This window comes from Saccopteryx bilineata, chromosome 4, assembly GCF_036850765.1.
Source record: "Saccopteryx bilineata isolate mSacBil1 chromosome 4, mSacBil1_pri_phased_curated, whole genome shotgun sequence".
In the NCBI taxonomy this organism is placed as follows: domain Eukaryota; kingdom Metazoa; phylum Chordata; class Mammalia; order Chiroptera; family Emballonuridae; genus Saccopteryx; species Saccopteryx bilineata.
The window spans coordinates 56,914,571-56,938,990 of record NC_089493.1 but is presented as its reverse complement, the minus strand read 5'-3'; the positions used below and the strand labels follow the sequence as shown (position 1 = coordinate 56,938,990).

At 46.6% G+C, this 24,420-nt stretch overlaps 1 long non-coding RNA gene across 1 annotated transcript in view; it reads right to left on the bottom strand.

The window, feature by feature from the left end:
- Window positions 1–442: 442 nt before the first annotated feature.
- The window catches only part of LOC136335172 (uncharacterized), a 39,821-nt gene continuing 15,843 nt past the window's right edge, over window positions 443–24,420 (bottom strand). The window contains exon 3 of the long non-coding RNA XR_010731277.1: window positions 443–678. This is a non-coding gene — a long non-coding RNA (uncharacterized lncRNA). The remainder of the gene's footprint in view (window positions 679–24,420) is intronic.

Here is a 24,420-nt window from a genome sequence, read left to right as displayed (position 1 = left end):
AGCAGAGGAGAGACACAGCAAACCCTTCACATTCTCCTTGCCTGCGAGTTCACCATCAGCTCACCTGACGGTGCATTTTGTTTGGGTACCAGGAAGCGACCTGACAGCCCCAGACACGGGCTTGCATCCTGGAGGGACCCGAGTTTGCGGAATAGCTGGATCCTGACCCTGCAGCTCCACCAGGGATGGGCTGTTCCGGGGTTTGCTCCTCGTTGTTAGACGGCCTGGCTGGGTTTGCCCACAGGGGGCAGTGTGGTTCCATGGGACTCTTAACACAGAGGCCATTCCTATTTTCCTCGAGGGAATTAGAGGGCGTTCCATGAGCAAATAAATTTAAGAATCATAGTATTAAAGTTAAACAAGTTTCCACCTTAAGACTCTCTATTATCTAAAGTCCTGTAAGATACTCACATACTTTGGATACCTCAATTTTTTTGGCCAAAGAGCACTTTTTTATTTTTAACTCCAGTATATTGTGAGGGACAAGTGTTCCACGGGTCCTATCTTGGGAAACCCTGCTCCACACTCCTATGGAGGTATGGTCGGCCCGCCCCGGCAGACGCAGCACGCCGTCTGGTGCGACCAGGTAGCCCCTCGTCTGTGTAGCAGCCTCATCTAGTCGCAGGCAGGCAGCACATCTTGTAGCATGTAGCTTCCCCAGCACCAAGCTGTGAACACCTGAGATGTTTAAGAAAGATTGATTGATTGCCTAGGCGATAAACTTGAGACCATGCAGTTTTGCAACCAGTGTTTATGACATTGGAATCAGCTGTTTCAGACTCTGGCTGGTTTGAACTTGAATAAGCAGTAATAATAATAAGTTTGTTCCCAACTGGTTACCACACACCACAGCTGCCCCCTTCCTTCCTCACACTTCAAGTGGCCCCACCGTGCCCCAGGGCAGCACGGCCACACTACTGCTAAAATAGTTTCTCTGAAGATTGCCTTTCCTTCCTAAGACAGCTGCAAGGAAACCCAACGTGATCCTAAATATTCTGAAGCCCCCTGGTAACACTCTCTCATTCAGCGGAGTCCGGAAGATGAGCTCCAGCTGGACTAGGGTCACTGGTGAAATACAGGACCCGAGCTGCTGCGAGCTGGTCCCCCACAAAGCATCCTGTGGCCCAGATCCCAGTGGCTGGTGAACACGACCTGGAAGAAGAGGGAAAGGTGAGGAGGATAGAGGGTTTCTTTAATAAACCCAGAATGTCCTCCTACAGCACCACTGCCTCAAAAGGGTACCTAAGATTCAACTCCCAAATCCTTCTGCCCTCTTTTCTTGACTCATAGTAAATGAAAAGAACATACAATACACTCCACGGGGCTTTGGACTTGCGACAGACATGGCCACGAGTCATTTTGTTTCCAAGTCTGTGGGGATGTAATACTGCATGCATTTCACTCCCCACCATCTGTTGCTTCCTCCCCTATGAAAATGCAGCAGCCCTGGCCAATTGGCTCAGTGGATAGAGCATTGGCCTGGTGTGCAAATGTCCCAGGTTCCATCCCCAGTCAGGACACACGTGAGAAGCGCCCATCTCCTTCTCCTCCCCTTCCTCTCCCCTCCCCCCCCCCTTCTTCTCCCACAGCCAGGGCCTCGATTGGTTCCAGCATGGGCCCTGGGCATTGAGAATAGCTCGGTTGATTCAAGCATCGGCGTCAGATGGAGGTTGCTGGGTTGGATCCTGGTCGGGGTGCGTGCGGAAATCTGTCTCACTGCCTCCTTCCTTTCATTTAAAAAGAAAAGAAAATGGAACAATAATTTAGGAGAGTTGACCTCAAGTCAAGGGCAAGCCTGACTGGTCCAAGGACATGCCCCTTGCTGGTGATTGGTTCTGAAATGGGCATACAACCTGATCTGGCCAAGGAGCTGGGCAGAAATGTCTGCTGGAAGTAAGAGCCTGTCTCTCCCACATCAGTGGCAAATGAGGACGGTTCTCTGACCACCAGCAGAGCCAGCCTCAGCATGGAGCCCCCCCAGGGCAGGGTGTGAAGATAATCTAAGGATTTGTATCTTTGGTGATACTGTTGATTAGCTGTGTAACTCAAATTCTTCCAGATTTCCCAATCCCTAGCCAATTCCCAATTCCCGCCAAGGTTAAGCCAGTCTTAGTTGGATTTGCTGCCCAAGCACTGTAACTGACCCCAGACAGCAGTCGTGTGGGGAAAGGCCAGCATGGATTTGGCCACCTGTTAGGCGCTCAGCAAAATTTTGCTTCCCTGTTCCCTCACACCTACACGAAAACAATCTTGAAAATGAAACCCCGTCTTTTCCCCTTTCAAAAGTTAAATCAAGTGCTCTCCTCCGGGCCTCACACGGTACCAGACTCACAGTAGGTCTTCGATAAGTATTTGAATGGCTCTTAACCTGCAGCATACCCCTAGAGTGTGAAGTTGGTGACGCCTGGATTCCAGTTTGTGGCTTGTTTGATGGAGACGGAAAATGATAACAACATACCTGGAGGTCTCAGTCCAGTTTCCAGACTCTGTGACAAGCACTGGAGCGCGGGTCCTCTCCCACTCCCTCCATCCCCAGCCCCCATCTCTGCTCTCCCAGAGAGACATCTGCCTCTGGTAAGCTAGAGGCAGCTGCGGCCAATCACCTACAAAGCAAACCATCCGGGGAATGTCTGGTATGGCGGCTATGTGGTGCGGTGTGGGTTTGTTTTCTCTGTTCATCACTTGGCAAGGAAATCCTTAACTATTTTGTCTGGAGTCATTAGCATGAAGCTGAGGACCCCAGGGAGGAGAAGGTAGCGCAGGGAGTAGGCCAGTTCTGCCTCTTTTCCTGCTCCTGGACTGCTTGGCCCCACCCTTGACCCTGCGTTTCTGCTCAGCTTCTGGCTTTTCCCCTGTGCCCCCCCACAGAGGTGGAGTTTTGATGGAAGCAGCAGTAGTTTCAGCAGAGGAAAGACAGTTCCTTGGGGAGGGAGTCACTGAAAGCTACAGGGGACCATGGGGCAGGGCGGAGGCAGAGCCACTGAGGGGCGGGTCAGTGTGCTTCGCTTTTGGTGTCTGGCTCCTCCGCTTCGTGCAGGGAACAGAACCTGGCCTGGCACGCCTGAGATCTAGGTTCTATATAGTTCTGGCTGGGTGATCGTGGTCATATTTCTTGACTTCTCAGATCCTCTTTGTTTATGTGAGTAAACAGGCCGCCTGCCTTAATTCCAACTGGGGCTAAACAGTAGACATTCTTGATGTTTGACAGCTACCAATATTTTGAGCCTTAATTATATACTAGGAGCTCTGCTAGGTAATTGATACGTAGGGTTATTTTCTTCATCACAGCTAATATTCATTGAATGCTCACAATATGCCAGCCACGGTTTTGAAAACTTAATATTGACTCATTGGTCCTCACAATAATCCTATAAGGTAGATACTAAACCCACTTTACAGAGGAGGAAATTGAAGCACAATAAAATCAAACACATCCCCCAAGTTCACACATCCAAAAAAATACCAAATCAAAGAAATGAACCCAGGCAGCCTGGTTCAGAATTGTATCTTCAACCACTGTACTCTACTGATGTATGTTACTTATTTTTTAAAAAATAAATGAGTACATTATCTGCATGTTATGGATAAAGAAACTGAGGGTGAGAGAAGTCACATAATTTGTACAAGTCGTACAATGTCTGTGATCACACAGCTTTTAAGTGTTGGAGCCAAGAGCTAACTAATCCTAGCTGTGCCATCCAGAAGTTTTCTTCCATATCAGTGGATTATTACACCCACAGAGAAAAGACTTCTCATTCCCAGGGAGACCACTACGGTGAGGTGGATGGAATCATGGAGGTCTCCATCTGTAACCAGGATGAGGGTGTCATGACTCACCAGAAAAACATGACTCTCACTCAAAATATATAATAAGCCTGTGTCAAATATTTATTTAACTCTAATGAAGGAAACAGCAGAATGGCAAGATTAATTTTTAACTAAAAAAGTATCAATCATCATTGAAAGAGAGAACCCTGGGATAAGATTGCTAAATTGCTTACAAACCTCTAAGGCAACAAAACTGTAACCTTTGGGTTGTAATTGATTGTACCAGGCAAAGTAGCTCTATGAGAAAAGCCTCATCTGCATCACTTTAGGTCTATATTTTCCCATCTACTTGGAATTATACAATGTCCCAATCACTAGTCAATAGAAGGTCAGAACAAAGAATATATCGTTAAGAAACTTGATAAGTCTCAAATGAGTCTGTTGATCAGTGATTTTCAACCGATGTGCCACAAAAAATTTCCAAGCATGCAACACCTGATTATTTACTTCTCCTCCCATAATGGGAATTCAGACCAGAGGCACGGACTTCTTTTCCCTTAGACTCAGATTTTAAAACTTGACAACACAAGAATACTTGTCCAGTGTGAGTGAATCAAAATTATACCTATTTTTTTGGTCAGGTCAGCAAAAAATATGTTTTTTGGTGTGCCACAGAATTTTAGTAATTAGTGTATGTGTGTCGTGAGATGGAAAAGGTTGAGAACCATAGTGTTCAATCCTATTCCAATCAGCTGCTCTTTTGCCCAAATCCAAGTTTTGGATACTTGTTCTAAACATGGGGCATGATGATCGCCCCGGACTGTTGTAACCCAGACGAGCATGGCATTTATTATTAGAAGACCACCAGGTTCAAACAATGCCCCCACCATTGTGTGCTTATGAAAATATTTATACTCTCTGAGCCATAGTTTGATCACCTATACAGAAGATCTTTTAAAAATTAGGATAACAAGCCTGCCCAGGCGGTGGCACAGTGGATAGAGCATTGGACTGGGACACAGAGGACCCAGGTTCAAAACCCCAAGGTCGCTGGCTTGACCACGGGCTCATCGGCTTGAGCATGGGATCATAAACATGACCCCATGGTCGCGGGCTTGAGCCCAAAGTTCACTGGCTTGAGCAAAGGGTCACTCCCTCTGTTGAAACCCCCCCCTCAGTCAAGGCACATATGAGAAAGCAATCAATGAACAACTAAGGTACCACAACGAAGAATTGATGCTTCTCATCTCTCTCCCTTCTTGTTTGTCCCTATCCCTCTCTCTGTCTCTGTCACACACACACACACAAAAAAAATTTAGGATAACAATACCCTCTCTTCAAATAAGAGTGGGTATAACATAACAGGACACAGTCAGTCATTGTTTTGGCTTCTGATTTAAGGGGGACCAGCACTGGCCCCAGCCCCTGGATGTTAAGGGTGGCCCTTGAAGAGAAGTTCTAAACATGGCAGGATAAACTGCGAAGCCCTGGGCTCCCTGTGATGCTCTGTCCGCCACGAGTACATCCAAATGAGCAGATGCCATGTGTAAGCCGAGCCAGAACACCAAGGCTGGCAGAAGACTTTGAAAACCTAGGGCACATTAAGGATTCAGAAGTGCTATAAAGGGTGTCTTTGAGAATGAAGCTTTGGAGGGACACATTGACTTCGAGTCCTCTCACCAGCCATCCCAAGCTGAGCTCTGAAGCAGACATATGTCACAGCCTTAACCAGGGATTGACAAACTCTTCCGATAAAGGGCCAGATGGTAGATATTTTAGGCTTGGCAGGCCACATATAGCATCTGTTGTTACATATTCTTTGTTTTTATTTTTGTCTTTTACAACCTTTAAAAATGTCAAGACCATCCTTAGCTCCCTGTCTGGACAAAAATAAGCAGCAGGCTGAATCTGAACCCCAGGCAGAGGCTTGGAGTCAGAAGAACTGCCCCTGAGCTGTCTCCTTCCCGTCCCAGCTGGGTCACCTTGAGCAGGCATCCTCACCTTTCCGAGCCTGAGTGTTCTTGCTAGGAAAAATTCTGTCACGTCTACTACCTTGCCAAATACAAAAGAGTGTTTATGAGGCTGAAATAAAGTGGAAAAAGTCCTGACATGTGAAAGAAATGCAGCATAAGGTACATCAGCTGTTGCTCGAACCCTAACATGGTTTGCGCTGCCCTGAGCAGGGGATCACAAAAGGGTAACTTCAGTCCCATGACAGTGGCCTGGAACCAGGCTGGGTGACAACCCCAGTCTGAGGTGGGTCTTGAACACCTATATTTTTTGAAATCTTCCTCTGTGGGTCTGACCTGCAGCCAAGGTGGAGAAACCCTCCAAGGAGTGTCCCGCGCCTTTCCGGTGCACGGGCATCTTCTCCAGGTGGCCTGAAAACCATTGTCCACCCAGATGGCACAGTGCCTCTAGTGGCCTCACTGCCACCTTTGCCCAGCTGAGACTAGTGTCCTTCAAAGCAAAGCTGGTTCTCAAAGACACCAGCTTGGAAGGCTGCTTCATGTCGAAATCAAGTGTTTTTCTGAGAGCACCAGAATGGTAGCAGAAGTGATGCCCAGACCCCTTGCTGGGACCACCTCAGGAGAAGAAGATGGCGTTTCTCATCAAGGCCTAACGTGGGCCTGTTGTTTGACACATGCACTAGCCCCTCCTCCCCCGGTCCTATTTGCAGATGTAGAGGCTAAGGCTTCGAGAGGCCACCTGAGTGTCTTATGGCCACAGGGTTAATCAACAGTTTTGAGAGGGAGAGTGTGTGCAGGGAGCCTCCAGCCATGATTGTGTCTTCTGAGAATTACATCCCTGCAGTCTTAGCAACACTTCCCCTTCTGGTATTTTCTTTATGGCCATGGGAACAGAGCAGTGGAACATTTACATTAGGAATTTCCAAGGGGAATTTTTTTGTTAATTTCAAAGGCCCGTGATGAACTCTTAATTAAGAAGCAAATTTCTCCTCTCATTATGGGGATTCAGACCTGGGCAATTCTGAGCTGAAGATGCTCAGGTTATCACCAATTCTTTGCTTTATCCAGTAAATGTGTTCCTGAAAAGACTGGATGAGTAAAAGCATCACATGATTTAACATGATTTAAAGGGAACTTCTATGCATGTTTAGGTTTTGGCTTTTGGATTTATTATTTTTTTAAACAGGATAATCCTGCAAAGAGAAAGTTTTACCTTTATTTGGTTTGCAAATTTGGATTTTGGCATATTCCATTTTCTTAATTATATCTGTCATTTTGGCTACCATTTCTTTAGTGATGGTTTCACAGATGAAGTTTGCACTTTGTGGAAATGTATTCTTACGTGCCCGAGATGAAAGTGGCCAATATTTTCTTCAGCACATCTGGTCCGGTCACTCCTAGACACCTGTCACACATTCTACCTCACTCACTGCTCTCAAAAATTCTGTGACTCGGGTTTATAGATAAAGAAACTGAGCCGCAAGCTCTTTCTATGCTTAGGGTTAGAAACTGCATCCTAGCCAGCGCTGTCTGAGCCCGGGCTCGTGCTTTCAATGAGATGGCATGAGGTTTTTCTCATCATTGAAAAACCAAGACAGAGGCTCCCTCCTCCGCCCCTGCACACCCTCACCCCAAATGCCTTTAGGTTGACATGAAAACATTTTACATTAACCCAGTAATGCCTTTTGTCCAGTGAGACGAGGCTCTGGGTTGGGCAAACAGAGACCACCACTGTGACCAGCTTCCCCCAAGCAATTCAAGCCCTGACCAGCCTGGGCCACTCAGGCCGGCACCCAAGCCCAGGGAGGCCGCAGAGAAGAGTGTGTGTGGTCTACGTGTCCTAGCGTTGCCCCCAGCTGGCTGGGTCTGAGTGTCCTTTCCTGAAGAATGGACATGCTCCTGCTGCCTTGCCGGGGTCCAGCCCCGGCGGTGATCCAGGGGTCCCCCAGGAGGAGACGGCGTCGGCGAAAATGGAGTGAGAGAGCCGAATTCTTTTCTTTCTCTTTATTCTCCGGTTAGCATTTACTGCCAGGCATCTCTACCAAATGCTAGTATAGCTCCCTTTTTATACGCGCACACCGAGTTACAATCACATGGTGTTAATTATTACTTTTGTTTCACTATGTTTTCATGTTTCCGGATAACAGTTAATTTACATCTATGAGTCACAAATCAGGTAGCAAATCATTCAAAATACAAAATAACTTGAATAGCGATAACAACATTAGTAAAAACTTTTAGAGTATTAGTTCTAAAAGGCTTGCCTCTAAAGAAATTAACATAACATCAAGAATAGCTTTCACCCAAAGATATGCAGAGTGCACTTGCAAGATAGCCCAGCAGCAACACAAGACATTCCATGGATTTCCCTACATTTTTGAATCTCAAGAGAACATCTCATTGAGAAAGCCTAGCAATTGCCTTTAGTCAAAAGACAATTCTCTTAGTAAAACATTCTTTTCTTGCTGACTACGCTCTCATTCTAGGCCACACAATGGGCCATTCTACTATACCTTACCTAAGATACTAATGTCTAGTCAAATATTACTTATTTATTATATTTAAACACTAGTTAAGTTCTGACTCTATTCTTCTCAGAATATACCACTATTTGCAAATCAAAGAAGAAAGGAATGTTTCTCTACTTATCACATGAAAAGGCTAGGGAGGAAAATGTTAAGTGAAGGCCTAAGGGTGCTCTGTGCACAGCCACTGCCTCCTAACCATTCACAAGTCACAATTTATTCTTTTTATCATGATTAAGAAGGAATTCTCCTACAAACTTAACCCTTTACGAGGGATATCATAGCCAGCCTCTTATGTCTATGAGCCCAGTTCAAGGGGCTTGCAGGCTTTTCTGTGGAACTCACACCCTCTGTCTCATTTCCAAAGAAATCACTACGAATCTACAGGGAAAGCACGGTACTATTATCCCTGTGCCACAAATAATAGCACACACCCAGAAAAGGGGGGATATAAGGCCAGATTAATTCAAAAAGTCAAAGGGGGGAGTATCATTGTGCCCATCCTTTGTGGTGACTTTGTCACTCCACAGCCATTGGTCTTCACTGCAGTGACTTTGTCACTCTGCAGCCATTGGTCTTCTCTGCTGTGACTTTGTCAATCAGCAGTTTTTGGTCTTCTTCTGCTGTGACCTTGTCAGCCAGCAGTTGTGGGTCTTCTCCTGCTGTGACCTTGTCAGCCAGCAGTTGTGGGTCTTCTCCTGCTGTGACCTTGTCAGCCAGCAGTTGTGGGTCTTCTCCTGCTGTGACCTTGTCAGCCAGCAGTTGTGGGTCTTCTCCTGCTGTGACCTTGTCAGCCAGCAGTTGTGGGTCTTCTCCTGCTGTGACCTTGTCAGCCAGCAGTTGTGGGTCGGCTCCCGACACTGCCTGCATGTCCAGGCTCTTATGTCATGGTCCAGCCACGACAAATCTATTACAGGGTCCTCGAACGGGAAAAGGTATGGAATTAAATAAATGATAGAGAACTGAAGATACATACATAAAGATGGGTTCGGGAGGATCACAGGGCAAACAGTCACTACTGTTCCTAAGCCGATGCAATGGTGGCCCCCAGAAGCGCATCCGTCTTTATTCAGGGAAAAAAAACGTGGTCCATTAGCAATTCAATTGTTTCCAAGACAACTCAAAGACAACCCTCACCATACCATTTAGATCTAACTTTACACCAATAAGAAACTAGCTTCCAGCCTGTTCTGGAGAACATGGGTGGGATAAGCAATAATCAGGTATAGCTCTTTGTTAACTGGGCAGGTGAGGTGGGAGGTTAGGCCCAGCACCTCTGTCCCCTGGATATCCAGATTGTAAAAACACCCTGTTTATATTTTGGTCCCCAGCACTCTTACGTGAATGCCTAAATTGGTCTGAGTTGAGTTTCAGTTGCTTGTCACCAGATGAATCCTGGGAAATGTACTCGTGCCATTGACCCTTGAACGATAAGAGGGTTAGGGGTACCGATACCCATGCCCTTAAAAAACCAGCATATAACTTTCAACTCCCCCAAAACTTCACTACATTCGGCTGGCCCTTCACAAGGGTGGGTTTAATCAACCACGAATCAAAAACAGGACATTCAATTTGTGCTTGGGGCTCTCTGGTGTGCAATCCACAGTTGGGAATCTGCAGTTGGGAATGCAAAAATAGTTTTCAATCCACCATTAGTTGAATTCCCTGATGCAAAATGGATGGATAGGAATGGCCGCTGTATTTATTTTAAAAGTTCTACATATAAGAGGCCCACCCAGTCAAACCCATATTGTTCCAAGGTTATCTGCATAGGGCTCAGCATCTGTGGATGTTAATATTGCCTTTATGTGTCTCCTTCCCCCAGAGTCAGTGCCGTGCCTTGTACAGGGCAGGTGGTTGTAAAGGCTGACAAAAATGACCAGCAGAGGTGGCCTTGAAGGTCACCTGCTGCTCTGGCGCCCCACAACATAGGGATGTAGCACTGCTCTGGTTTTGGTATTAAATGTAGCTCTCCACTGGGTAACTGTGAGCCTTATAACAGGGCCACTGTGATACTAGAGACATCTGTGACTAACAGCGATAGGGCAGCCTGTGTGCTTGGAGCCAACCCAGGCTCTGAGGGTGAAGGAAGTTTGGTGAGGACAGTCCAGGCAAGTTTACATATTCATTTATCAAACATCTGTTGAAAACCTGCATGTAACCAGGAGGTGGGGGGAACAGGAAAGAGCATGGATTCGGAGTCGGGGGGCCCGTCTTGATGGCCCTGGCTCTGACACCCTGGCAGGGGACGCAGAGTCACTCTTCGCCCTCTCTGCATCTCTCAGCCTTCCCAGCTGCAGGTGGGGGCTTGGGGCCAGACCGGTAGTTTTCACACTAAATGTTCTTGGAGTCCAAGGTTCCCGGTTCCCAAGGGCCTCCTGGACAGGAGCATGTGGAAGGGAAGCAAGCAAAAGGTTCGGACCCCATACCTGTGTCCACAGTGCTGCTTTTATCTGCTTTTTTGTACTGGGGTTCTATGTGTAACTCCATTTGGAAAAGGGTCCTGCTGCTTTAAAAAGTCTTAAAAACCAGGCGACCTCCCAGTCCCTGCCAGCCCTCCCCGTCTGGGAATGCCTGCGCCAGGCCCTGTCCTCTCCGCTGGGGAAGCACAGAGCTGGAGGCACTACCGACACCAGAGAGCTTTTGCCTGTGTGGGTTCTATCTAGTGACATTTGCCATTTTATAAATTTAAACTGACAATTTTTTGTTTGTTTGTTTGTTTGTTTGTTTTGTTACAGAGATAGCGAGTCAGAGAGAGGGACAGATAGGGACAGGCCAGACAGACAGGAAGGGAGAGAGATGAGAAGTGTCAATTCTTTGTTGCGGCACCTTAGTTGTTCATTGACTGCTTTCTCATATGTGCCTTGACTGGGGAACTACAGCAAACTGAGTGACCCTTTTGCTGGAGCCAGTAACCTTGGGCTCAAGCTGGTGAGCTTTTGCTTAAACCATATGAGCCCATGCCCAAGCTGGCGACCTCGGGGTCTCAAACCTGGGTCCTCCGCATCCCAGTCCGATGCTCTATCCACTGCGCCACCACCTGGTCAGGCTAAACAGACAGCAATTTAAAAACAGGAGTGCCCAGCACACATTTCATTGGCTATCAGAGCCAGTTGCCTTTGGAAAATTCTATAGTAACCTCGTGAGAAAACAAAAGTAAAAAGACAAGTGACATCTAGTATTTTCATGAAAATAGCTTTGATCTCACAGCCCTGACAGGGTTTGGGGGCTCTTTAAAGCAGTATTTTCCAGTCTGTGGGCCTATGCTGGTCCGCCAGAAATTTCATGCTGGTCAAGAAAAGAGCTAACCACCCTGATGTTGTATGAAGATCACAGACCCAATGAGCTTAGTCAAATTTGCTTAAACTCAGGGTGATTTCTGCCTTAGCAGTTCCCGACATAATGCTATTCTCACTGGTTGCCAAGTGTAAAAAGGCTGAAAATCACTAAGACCCCTGGACCACACTTTGTGAGCTCCTGAGCTTGGCTGTTACATACTGCTCACAAAAATTAGGGGATATTTCAAAACAAATACGAAGTGATAAAATATCTGCTAATTTTTGTGAGCAGAATATTTAGGCTTGCTCATTTAATTCTCTTACCTGGAAATGTATACGATTATGATTCACATTTTCTAGATCAGGAAACTGAGGGTAAGAAAGGTCTAATAACTTGCCCTAAGTGACACAGCTACTGAACAGTGGACCAGATTCCACCTGCTACGCTCCCTGACCAGAGCCTGCGTTTGAACAGGACTTGCCCCATGGTAGCCAGACCCAGGAGGGGAGTAGCTGGCAAGAGCCTTCAGACCGGAGTGAGGGACGCCCCCGACAGGAAGAAGGGCCCTTTCCCATCAGAAGCTGACTGGCCGTGAGGAGGAGCTGGCGGATCCAGGCTTCACCCTGTTCCCTGATCATGGGCACTAGCCTCCGCCGGTCTGGTCCAGGGAGCGAGGCAACTGGAGTGGAGACCTGCCTGCCAGCCTGGGCTTCACTATCTGCCGACAATGAGTACCTGGTGGGGCAAACCCATGGGGGCCCCCACCGGGCTAGAAGGAGCCTCAGGGCAAGCCCCAGGGTGCCGCCTTCCCAGCCCTGAGCTCTTGCTGCGGATCCACCTGGACTCCAGGGTCACCGTCAGCTGAGGGAAGAGGGTCGCTGTGCAGCCTGGCAGGGAGTCAGCTCCGCCGGCTGACCTGCACAGGCCAGGGCTGACCCGCACAGGCCCGGGCTGACCCGCACAGGCCAGGGCTGACCGCACAGGCCAGGGCTGACCCGCACAGGCCAGGGCTGACTGCACAGGCCAGGGCTGACCCGCACAGGCCTGGGCTGACCCGCACAGGCCAGGGCTGACCCGCACAGGCCAGGGCTGACCGCACAGGCCAGGGCTGACCCGCACAGGCCAGGGCTGACTGCACAGGCCAGGGCTGACCCGCACAGGCCAGGGCTGACCGCAGAGGCCAGGGCTGATCCGCACAGGCCCAGGCTGACCCGAGAATCCAGGGCTCGTCCCAGGACCGCAACAGGTGATTTCGCTCTGAAGCCTGACACTGTGAGAGCTGACATTTTCGGAGAGCAAGAGTTTTCTTTAGAACAGCATTCCAGAGCTACTACCGGCCTTAGCCTTCTGCTGGGAGCTCTGTTTCTCATCTCAAAGGTGTCAAACCTTTTTAAAGGCACAGGCCTCAGTCTGACCCAGTGAGGCCGCGAGGGCTGCTGCTGCAGGCATTCCCACAGCAAAGGCTCGAGGCAGCTCCGTGGCATCCCCACCCCAGCCCCACCCCAGCCTCAGCCTCTGGTCCCCCTTCTGCTTCCTGGCTTTGAGGTGATCCTGAAACTGGGGCTGCACTCTAAGCCTTTGGGGAAGGGTGTGGGTGCCCACGCATTCAGGCATGCCCACGTTCCCTCATTCAGACACTGAGCACCTGGGCACACTGACTGGAGCCACGCCACTGCCCGGTCCCCTGTGGCCCACATCCCCTGCCAGCGGGGCATGCTCTGCATGCCACCTCCCAGGCAGGGAGGGCAGCACTCGGCAACCACCAATGACACCAGCTGACATCGTACCGCTCTTGACCCTTCACACCTCACCGCACGTGCCCTCTCCCAGGGGTCTCGGGGAGGTGAGCAGTCTCAGCCCCTGTCCTGCTCCAGAGGGGTGGGAGCTGCAGCTAGTTGGGTTCACTGGGAGGGTTCACGGTCATTCTTGGGAGAGTGGCACTGGGTCCCAGGTCTCTCTCTCTCTCTCAGGCCAGCTTCCCTCTGCTGTCTGGTGTTTCGGGGTGCAGTGGGGAGCAAGACAGGTGCCCAGCGTCAGAGCCCGAGGCTGCGGGCAGCTGAGTGCCTCTCCCTTCCCCGAGTCTGATTTCCGGTGGCCCAGCAGCCCCGAGCCCTCACAGAATCATTCTTTGAGTTTAGAGACATACAAGTTGGAAGTTTCAATCAGCAGCACAATCTATTTGATTTTAATTCTCTCTCCTGAAGAGCCCCGCCCCCTTCCCCCCCTACTTAAGCAATTCTGTGTGTCTGCCTCCTGGTTTCTGGGAAGGAGGAGCCTGCCCTTGGTAATCTCACGAGCTTCAGTGGGTGAGGCTCGCCTTTGAAATCCTTCTTGTGATGTGCTCACAGCCTTATTTAATAACATGCCCTGTGGGAAGGAACCCCTCCCACCTTTCAGCTCTGTGGTGACAGCCCCTGTGTCTGCTGCCCTGGGTCAGGTCACAAGGAGGAAGGGAGCTAACTTCACTGGGAGGGCCCAAGGGAAGTGCTTTCCTGGTAAAGCCACACCAGGAAACAGCTCTCTGCCCAGACCAGGAATGGGAGGAGGGTGGGGTGGGCCTGCCAAGTGCAGGCCTGCATGACCTCCGGGGCCCCTCCAATTCTGCAGGCATGGGAGGCCAGCCTGGGACCCTCTCACCTCTACCCTGAATAGGCCCGCAGCAGTCACCAGGCAAGTGAGCCCAGGGCAAGCTGCAGCAGCAGGCCAGGGCCCCCGGGGCCACACGAAGCCTCAGGAGCAGGGGCCCAGGTGTGACCAGCCTCTGCCGCCTGGAACACTGTCCTTAGAGGGACCACATGCAGGTGAGAAGCTTACCTGCAGCCTGGCTGAGGACACTGGCCTCAATGTTGAGTGTGAGTTGTCAGAAAAGACCGGATACATCAGTGTCATGGAGCAGCAGAGACCGAGGTCACTGTCGCTCCTCACTGGGCTCGCTGGCTTTCCCCAGCAGTTGTAGGATTCCGGGTGAGTATGGCATGCAGGTGCACTCCCTGGGGTACTTGGGCTACTTGCCTCCAGGGAAATATATTTTATTCCACATCGCTGCCTTCTGGTCCCAAGAGTTTCCACTAAGGGGCCCTTGGATCCACTCTCTCTGTCTGGACACAGAGCTGGTGGCTGAGTCAACCTCACAGCTGCCCTGCTAGGAAAACTCTCTGAGAGTCTAAGGAGGGCCCTCTACCAAGCAGGCTACCAAAGTGTGTTCTGGGAAAGCCAGCCTCCCGCTTCCCATGTGCCTCCTTTCTGTAGAACTGTTGTTCCTCGGGGTTTCACATTGTGTCCTTCACTCTTGGTCATTTAGGTGCTGGGTGTAAACAGGTAAGGTGTAAACTGCTTCCAGGGTCACCACTCAGGAATCACTCACTGCTGCCCACAGCCCTGAGGAGAATGGAGGCCTGTGGGACAGTAGACAGGTGAGCAGACAGCTGTGAGAATGTGATTTGTCCTACATTGGTTGGAGCTAAAGACAGGCGCTAGGAGAGTGGAGATGGTCGTGACTCATGCCTGTAGGAACAAAAAGGCTTTGAGGGCATCATGCCACCTTAATCTGACAGTGTGCCCAGCTGAGGCCCGGAGGGGGTTCATAGGAAGATGGGGACTGAACATAAGAGGAAAAAGAGCTGAGCCCAACATGTTGGTGACTCTTAAGATGACTCCCGGGGCAGCAGGCCTGGCCCCTACCCGCTCCTGAGAGGGGATTCTTAGCCTTGGCTTCCAATAAAGATGTAGGGGGTGAGTCAGAGTCACTGGGTTCAAGTAACAGAAATCATGGACAACTTAAGCAAAGAAGAAATCTATAGGGAGACCCTGGGGGGGATTCACAGAATTGGCAGGAAATCTGGAGACACTGGGCTTGGAAAATAGACAGGAACCAAGAGAGGCAGAACAGCTGCCGACAGGCCAAGGGCAAGTCACAGAAACACCACCCAGTGCCAGGAATAATCTCTGCAACTTGGCATCTTTTCTTCAAGGGTCTCGGTCCCAAATGGAAGCCTTAGATTCCATCTCTGAATTCTGGTTGCCGCAGGGCAGGGAGCAGGATCATCTGGCTCACGGTTTGTGGGGAGGGAGCCTGGAGGCCTCAAGGGACAGACATCAGTTGTTCCTTACTTGGGTCCTCACCAGCACCCTTGCTTGGCTAGAGAACTGCTCCCATGGGGGAATGGGCAGCAGTGACTCCAGGTGTGGTATCCCTGCCTCTAAGCTGTGGAAAATTCAAGAATGTCCTGGAGGGACCAGGATGAGGGGAAAGAACAGCTTAATTTTTTAGTTTCCACCTTTTCCAATGTGACTAATTCTTTCTTTCCATGGCTTTTTGAAAGAATGTCTTATTATCATCTGTAGTCATAGAGATCTTACTATGTACTATATGAGATAGGGTAGAGGAATTCTAAACAGAACTTAATGAGGACAATCTCTGTAAAGGAATTTTAATGACCATGATTTATTAAATGTCTACTGCATGTCAGGCACTGGGTTAAGTACATTTTTCATGTAGAAGAAAAACTTATTTAAAAAGTTTGCTACAGGCCCTGGCCGGTTGGCTCAGTGGTAGAGCATCGGCCTGGTGTGCAGAAGTCCCAGGTTCGATTCCCGGCCAGGGCACACAGGAGAAGCGCCCATCTGCTTCTCCACCCCTCCCCCTCTCCTTCCTCTCTGTCTCTCTCTTCCCCTCCTGCAGCCGCAGCCGAGGCTCCATTGGAGCAAGCATGGCCCGGGCGCTGGGGATGGCTCCTTGGCCTCTGCCCCAGGCGCTAGAGTGGCTCTGGTCGCAGCAGAGCGACGCCCCGGAGGGGCAGAGCATCGCCCCTTGGTGGGCAGAGCGACGCCCCTGGTGGGCGTGCCAGGTGGATCCTGGTCTGACTGTCTCTCCCCGTTTCTAGCTTCGGAAAAATACAAAAATACAAAAAAAAAAAAAAAAGTTTGCTGCACACTATTTCTTATAGCCTCAAACTGGAAACGACTTAAATGTTCACCAACATTAGAATAAATAAATTAAATTGTAGCATATTCATATACTGGAATGCCACGCAGCAGCATTCTCAGCATGCAGTTTGCCCTGTGAGCTCCCGAGATTATTTCAGGGGACCTGCAAGGTCACAACTACTTTTATAATAATGCCAGAACGTTATTTGACTTTTTCACTTGCTTGACATTGTCACTGATGGTACAAAGCAGTGGTGGGTAAACAGCAGGTAAGTTAGCACAAGTCCAGGCAGTAACACTCAACTGTACTGGTAGTCGTTGAGTTCATTATCATGTATTCTCAGCAAAAGTGTAACAGTTTCATTTAGATTATATTTTAATGAAACTACTAAAAATTATGAATTCTAGTAAACTTCAACCCTTGAGTATACATCTGTAATATTCTGTGGGACAAAATAAGAAGCTCACATAAAACTGCAAAGTACAATAGATGTCTTAAGGAAAAGCATTTGTGTGATTGACTTGCAGGCTGAACTGGCCACTTCCTTGCACAGATTTATTTATTTATTTATTCATTCATTCATTCATTCATTTTAGAGAGCAGAGAGAGAGAGAAGGGGGAGGAGCAGGAAACATCAACTCCCATATGTGCCTTGACCAGGCAAGCCCGGGGTTTCAAACTGGCAACCTTAGTGTTTCCAGGTCGACGCTTTATCCACTACACCACTACAGGTCAGGCCTTGCACAGATTCTTGGTGCACAGAAGCAAGAGACCCTTGAACTAGCAATGGAATTCCTGAGTCATGATGTATGTGCATGTTCAGCTTTAGGAGAAAATACCAAACTGTTTTCCAAAGTAGCTATAAAAAAGTATGCTCCTACAAGGAGTTTATATAAGATCTTGTGAATCCACATTCTTTCCAATACTTGGTATTGTCAGACTTGTACATTTTTTTGCCGAAAGGAATGGCTAAAAATGCTATCTCATTGTGATCTTTATTTGTGTTTTCCTAATTATGAATGAAGGTGGATGAGTTCATTGACCACATACTTTGCCTGCCACTGCTAATTTTGAATCAGCCTAGCCAACCAATGTCACAGAACACATGAGTGTGAGTGGTGCAGCCAGAGACGGACAGGTGGCTCAGTATTACTGTGTTTACTATAAGATGCCATCAGTTGAAAGATGCATTTTCAATTTAACACAGATTTTTATTTAAAAGAAGAAAAAGAAATGTCACATCAAATTATACAATTTTTAAAAAGAACAAATAATAGTGTATATTTATTTACTATAATTACATACCATTTCCTTCTTTAATATTACCATGTATAATCGACTCCAAGAGTTTTTGTATTTGGGGTCTAAAGCTTCTTCTCAATTGAGGCACATATTGTTAAAAAGAAAAAAAAAAAGTATATTTATGGATCCTGTGCCCATGAACTTGACCTCCTGAGCGTACTTCGTAAAGGCAGTTAGCATGCCAAGTTTTGCATGCATTTCCCATTTGGTTAAACTCATGGTTTAATTTTCTCTATGATTGAATAACATATCTCTGGAAATTTGAAAGTCAGCCAGACACTTGACGGATGGATGTGTAGTGTCTCGTGATAATCTCCCTCAAGGCACCAAGTGGCCACAGCAGCTTTTCACAGCTCTTAATTCTGTGATCTACTTGGAGAGACTGGTGGATTTTGCCACAGCTCCATAATGACAACTATGTCACGACTCACCTCTCTATTTGCTGCTAACAATCTTTGGTGAACATCAGTTAAGACACAAGCCAATCTCAGAAACTTTCGAAAGTGAAAGAGTATGCATCTTATTTTTCTTCTAATTATTTACTAGTTAATTTTTAATATATACATATATTTGTATATGTGTATGTGCATATGTATGTGTGTGTGTGTGTGTTTGTGTATGTGGTAGCGAATATTTATTGAGCGTCTACTACGTAATAAGTTCCATATCAGGGACTCTCCTCCATTCTTACCTCTAATCTTCACAGCAATTTTGTGAGATAGATAATATCATCCTCATTTCAAAGAAACCTGAGATTCAAAGAGACAAAGGTAACCTGACCACCACTCATTAGTGGCAGAGTCAGGATTCAAACCCAGCTCTATCCAGTTTCCAACCCCATCAGCTTCCTACCATGCCTTAAAAAGCATGAACGTCAAAGATGATGGCTCTCTTTTTTAGGTACCAAACTCCGTGGGCCACTGCAGGGCAAGAGCTCAGAGAAATTGTTGCCCAGTCTTGCCCATTACATCCCAAAGGGTGGATGCCTCCCTTTATGAAGAGATTACTGGCAGGTACAATGGAGACATTTACTAGACAGTTGCGCTATGTTAAAAATAACAACAAGGTATTTACTCCTAATCCTGTTAAGCTCCCTTGAGCCGCGTACAAGCTGAGCCGGGGAGGACATGTTAATTGGCCTGAGCTAAGGTTGCTGTTATAATCTCCCACGTGTCCCACCTCTGCCAGGGCTTGGTGTTGCTTTTTCTAGGGTCAGTTGGTACAAAGCTTTAACTTTTTCTCTGTTGTTAGGATAGATAGTCATAAAACTGGTATGCTGCTTGTCAACAAAGAGGCTCAGGTTTGGCCCTGGAAGTGTACTTCTTTTTTTTTTTTGTACATTTTTTCTGAAGCTGGAAACGGGGCGAGACAGTCAGACAGACTCCCACATGCGCCCGATCGGGATCCACCCGGCATGCCCACCAGGGGCGATGCTCTGTCGTGACCAGAGCCACTCTAGCGCCTGGGGCAGAGGCCAAGGAGCCATCTCCAGGGCCCGGGCCATCTTTGCTCCAATGGAGCCTTGGCTGCGGGAGGGGAAGAGAGAGACAGAGAGGAAGGGGTGGGGGTGGAGAAGCAAATGGGCGCTTCTCCTATGTGCCCTGGCCGGGAATCGAACCCGGGTCCCCCGCATGCCAGGCCGACGCTCTACCGCTGAGCCAACCGACCAGGGCCTGTACTTCTTTTCAGTAGTGGTGACTGTAAAGCCAGCAGGCAGGGCCAGGGCCACCATCACAGCAGCCCGGCCAATGCAGGTTCGCATTGGATTCGGACAGTCGGTAAAGAAACCATGGAGCCAAAAACTGGTGGGCCATAGCCTTTAATCCTAGCTTGCACCCGGTGGGCAAGTAAAAATACACACTGGGCTCCAAAACCCAGTCACACTCAGTGCTCACAAAGCCACTGACTTATCCGAGTTTCCTAGAATCAAAGGTTTCTAGCTCACCAGCCTTATTCTCCTCAGTTCCCCATCTCCTTCCTTATCCCAGATACAAACTCTACACAAACTGGCATCTCACTCAGCACTCCGCCATCTTGGCTGCTTTTCCTGGCCTACTCCACGTGGCCTCCTTCTGCTGCTGGCTCTACTCTCTCCTCTAATCATCCCAGGAACCCAGAGGGCAAGCTCCTGTTCTACCCCTATTTTATAGTGTAGCTTCACAACCTTTAATCCAATATACAAAATAGGGAAGTCTCTACTACAAAGTCACTTCTCTGAGGCATGATTGGATTGTACCACCCCACATCAAAAAGGGTGGGAAAAGCTTAATCCCAAAACTAAGCCCCAGGCTACAAGGATTCTTAACACACATTAATATCACCTGGGCGATGGCCTCACGTGGGCAGCGGAGCCATCTTTAACAAAGTGAGCATAATACATTTTATCTGCCCAACAGTGACCTAGTCCGAGACAGAAGGGGCTCCAGATAGGGGCTGCCACGTGGTATCAGAACTCAGGGGGCTGTGTTTTTGCCGGTTATTTACACGCAAGTCTGGTTTGGAGCTCCAACAAGCCTGAAGATGGGGGTGGGGGTGGGGGGCTTCCCTGACAGAACACAGAACCATCCTAAGCTATCTCAGGCAAGTCACAGCTCGTTTGGGTATTCAAACCTTCCAAAGGAGCGTGTTCCTTTATCTCCCTCAAATGTATGGGTGAGTCTTGCTGTTCACAAACTTTTCACCACACACACAAAAATTGTTTTATAATCTTTCCTCCACAGGCCTCTTCTTTTGAAGGACTCTTACCCACTGCAGCTTGGCTATTTATTCTCTATGAATTAGATGTGATCAGCAGGAAAGAGAATTCCAGCCAAAAGCAAAAGAATTTAAGATTTTACTCAGCCTGTCTGGGCAAACTTACCTTGGGTAAAATCTGATTTTCCTCTGGCCTTTTTCCTGGAATGTGGAAGATAACTTCATGGGACCAGTCACTACTCTTTAAAGATAAATTCCCAGGGTTCTGAGGACCAGGGTTTGAAATCTCTCTTCTAATTTACTCAACACAATTCACTTAACTTTGTGGTTGACCTTCAGGAGGAATCATTCTTACCCACCACTCTTATCTTTGGATCAAGCCAATCTACATATAAAATGAGATATCATATTTCTTCAATTCAGAGATGTCCCAACAAAGTTTTAAATGGAAGTATTATTTATATACAACAAAACTCACTTTTCAAATGTGCAATTCTATGAGTTTTGACGAATGCACACATTCATATAAACCACCACTACAATTAAGATACAGAATTCTTCCATTGCCCCAAAAGTGCCCTGTGCCACTGTGTAGTCATTCTTTCTCTCTACTTCTAGCCCCTGGCAACCACTGATCTGTTCTTTGTCCCTAAAGAGCTCCCTTTTACAGAATGTCACATAAATAGAATCATGCAGAGTGCAGCCTGTGTCTGACTTCTTTCACTCAGTAAAATGCATCTGAGATGGAACTGTGTTGTGTGTATTCATAGTTTCCCCCTTTTTACTGCTGAGTAGTATTCCATTGCATGGCTATACTACAGTCTGTTTATTCATTCACCAGTTGATGGACATTTGGATTGTTCCACATTTGATGATTTTGAAGAAAATTACTATAAATATTTGTGTGCAGGTTTCTATGTGGAAATAAGTTTCCACTTCTCCTGTATAAATACCTAAAAGTTGGATTTCTGGGTCATATGTCAGGTTTTATTTAATGTTATAAGCTAACATAGTTTTCCAAAGTGGCTGTGCCATTTGGTGTTACGGCCAGTTATATATGCAGTTGTGGTTGTTCCCCATCCTCATGGACTTGATATTGTCCTTTTATTCTTTTTTAATTCAGCCATTCTAATAGGCATGTAGTGGTTTATATTTGAAATTCCCTAATAACTAATGATGCTGAGCATATTTACATATGCCTATTTGCCATCTGTATATGTTCTTTGGTCAGCTGCCTATTTGAATCTTTTGCCCATTTTTAAAAATTGGGTTATTTGTTTTCTAAGCAAATTTTGAGAGTCCTTTATCTATTTTGAATATATACTGCTCACAAAAATGAGAGGATATTTCAAAATGAATATGAAGAGATAAAATATCCCCTCATTTTTGTAAGCAGTCTAGTAAGTCCTTTGTCAGAGATGTGTTTTGCAATAATGTCCTCCTAGCCTGTGGCTTGTCTTTTCATGTTCTTAGTAGTTTTGTTTTGTTTTATAGAGCAGAGCTTTTAAAAATTTCTTTTGATGAAGTCTGATTTATTCATTATCATTTATGACTTGTGCCTTTGGTATCAGCTAAGAAATTTTTATCTAACCAAATGTTTCTAAGGTTTTTCTCCTATGTTCTCTTCTGGGATTTTTATAGTTTTAGGTTTTACATTTAAGTCTATAGTGCATCTGAGTTCAATTTTATACAAGGTATAGGATATGAATCGAGGGTCAAGGTTCTTTCTCTTAAATATGAGTATCTAGTTGTTTCGACATAGTTTGTTGAAGAAACACTGTTCTTGCTCTATTGGGTTACTTGTGTAACTTTATCAAAGATCAATTGACCATATATGTGTGGGTCCACTTTGGGCTCCTTTGGTCTGGATACTGTGGTTCGATAGTAAGTATTGAAATAAGACAGTGTGAACCCTCTAACTCTATTTTTCTTTTTCTGAGTTGTTTTGATTATTCTAGGTCCTTTGCCTTTCCCTATAAATTTTAGAGGCAGCTTGTTGATATCTACAGAAAAGTCTACTAGGATTTTAGTTGGGATTATAGTGAATCTATCATTCAACTTGGGGAAAATTGATGACAATATCTAGTCTTCCAATCTTGTTTAGTCTTCTTTAATTAGTGATTTTTAGTTTTCAGCATACAGGTCCTGCACATATTTATAAAATGTATACCTAAATATTTCATGATTTTGTTGCTTTTGTGCTATAAATGATACTGCTTTTCAAACATAAGTTTTTAATTATTCATTGTTAGCATATAGAAATACAATTGTTTTCTGTATGTTAGCTTTGTGTCCTCCAACCTTGCTAAACATTTTATTTTATTTTTTTAAATTTTTTATTTATTCATTTTTAGAGAGGAGAGAGAGAGAGAGAGATACAGAGAGAGAGAGAAGGGGGGAGGAGCTGGAAGCATCAACTCCCATATGTGCCTTGACCAGGCAAGCCCAGGGTTTCGAACCGGCGACCTCAGCATTTCCAGGTCGACGCTTTATCCACTGCGCCACCACAGGTCAGGCTAAACATTTTAATTTTAGTAGAATTCTTGAAGAGTCCTTGGGCTTGTCACTGTTGACATTCATGCCATCTGCAAATTGCGACAGTTTTATATATTTTTTTGCAATCTATGTATTTTATTCCTTCTGCTCTATTACATTGGCTAGAATCTCTAGTACAATGTTTAATTGACCTTTATATGATAGACACTTTGATTTGAGGAAAGACTTTGTTATCCCATAAAATGATAGTGTAATTACTATATATTCTCCTAAGGAACCTTGATTCTAGAAAAAAAAAAAGTTGTTGATATTCAATCATTAATAACAATACTTAACACCTAATGATCAACTGCTATGTCTAAGACCTAGTATTCTATGGTTTATATATATTATTTCATTTGATCCTTACAGTGAACAGCCTTATGAGATAGATATTAACCCCATTTTTGAAATGAACAAACTGAAGCTTAAAGCATTTAAGAAACTTGCCTAAGATAATACAGTTTATCCTTTTCAGATAATAAATTCAAATCTATTACTTCCTATCTCTAGGTCCATGTTCTTCCCACTACACTATACTTGTCTATGTTCCAAATGGTTTTGTAGCAGATCTCAATCTTGTCTACAGATAAGAGGCCTTTGGGGAGCTAGTAAAGATTATGGCAGGCCCTGGCTGGTTGGCTCAGAGGAAGAGCGTTGGCCTGGTGTGTGGAAGTCCTAGGTTCAATTCCCGGTCAGGGCACATAGGAGATGCAGCCATCTGCTTCCCTACCTTTCCCCCTCCCCTTCTCTCTCTCTCTCTCTCTCTCTCTCTCTCTCTCTCTCTCTCTCTCATCCTCTCCCATAGCTATCGCTCGAATGAGCAAGTTGGCTCCGGGCACCGAGGATGGCTCCATGGACTCCACTTCAGGTGCTAAAATAACTTGGTTGCCAAGTTATTTGTAGAGCAGCAGCCCCAGATGGGCAGAACATCAGCCCCAGACAGGGGTTCCCAGGTGGATCCCCGTCAGGGTGTGTGCAGAAGTCTGTCTCTACACCTCCCTGCCTCTCACTTGATTAAAAAAAAAAAAAGATATGGCTACCCGGGTTCCCCTTTTTCCAAAAACAACCCAATCTAAATCTCTGAGCCAGGACATTTTTTAAAAAGCTCCCAGTTGATGCTGAGATATAGTCAGGGCTGAGAATATAGGACCTGCCATTCCTACAGAGAGGTGTTCTCCTCCCATTATAGAACAGTGGCTGGAGGTGCCTGGGCTTTGGATTTGTAAGCAATGACTAATGAATGCTTAGCAGGAGGCAACTGCTATGTCTGCTTTGGACCTGGGAGGCTCAGAGCTATAAAAGGCAAAGCTTTCTCCTTCATTTATTAAATGGTAGTAAATCCAAGGAGTGTGTCATGGTATTTTAGCATCAACTTATCACACATGTTTGTGCTGGCTTACAGTTGAAATCTTGATAG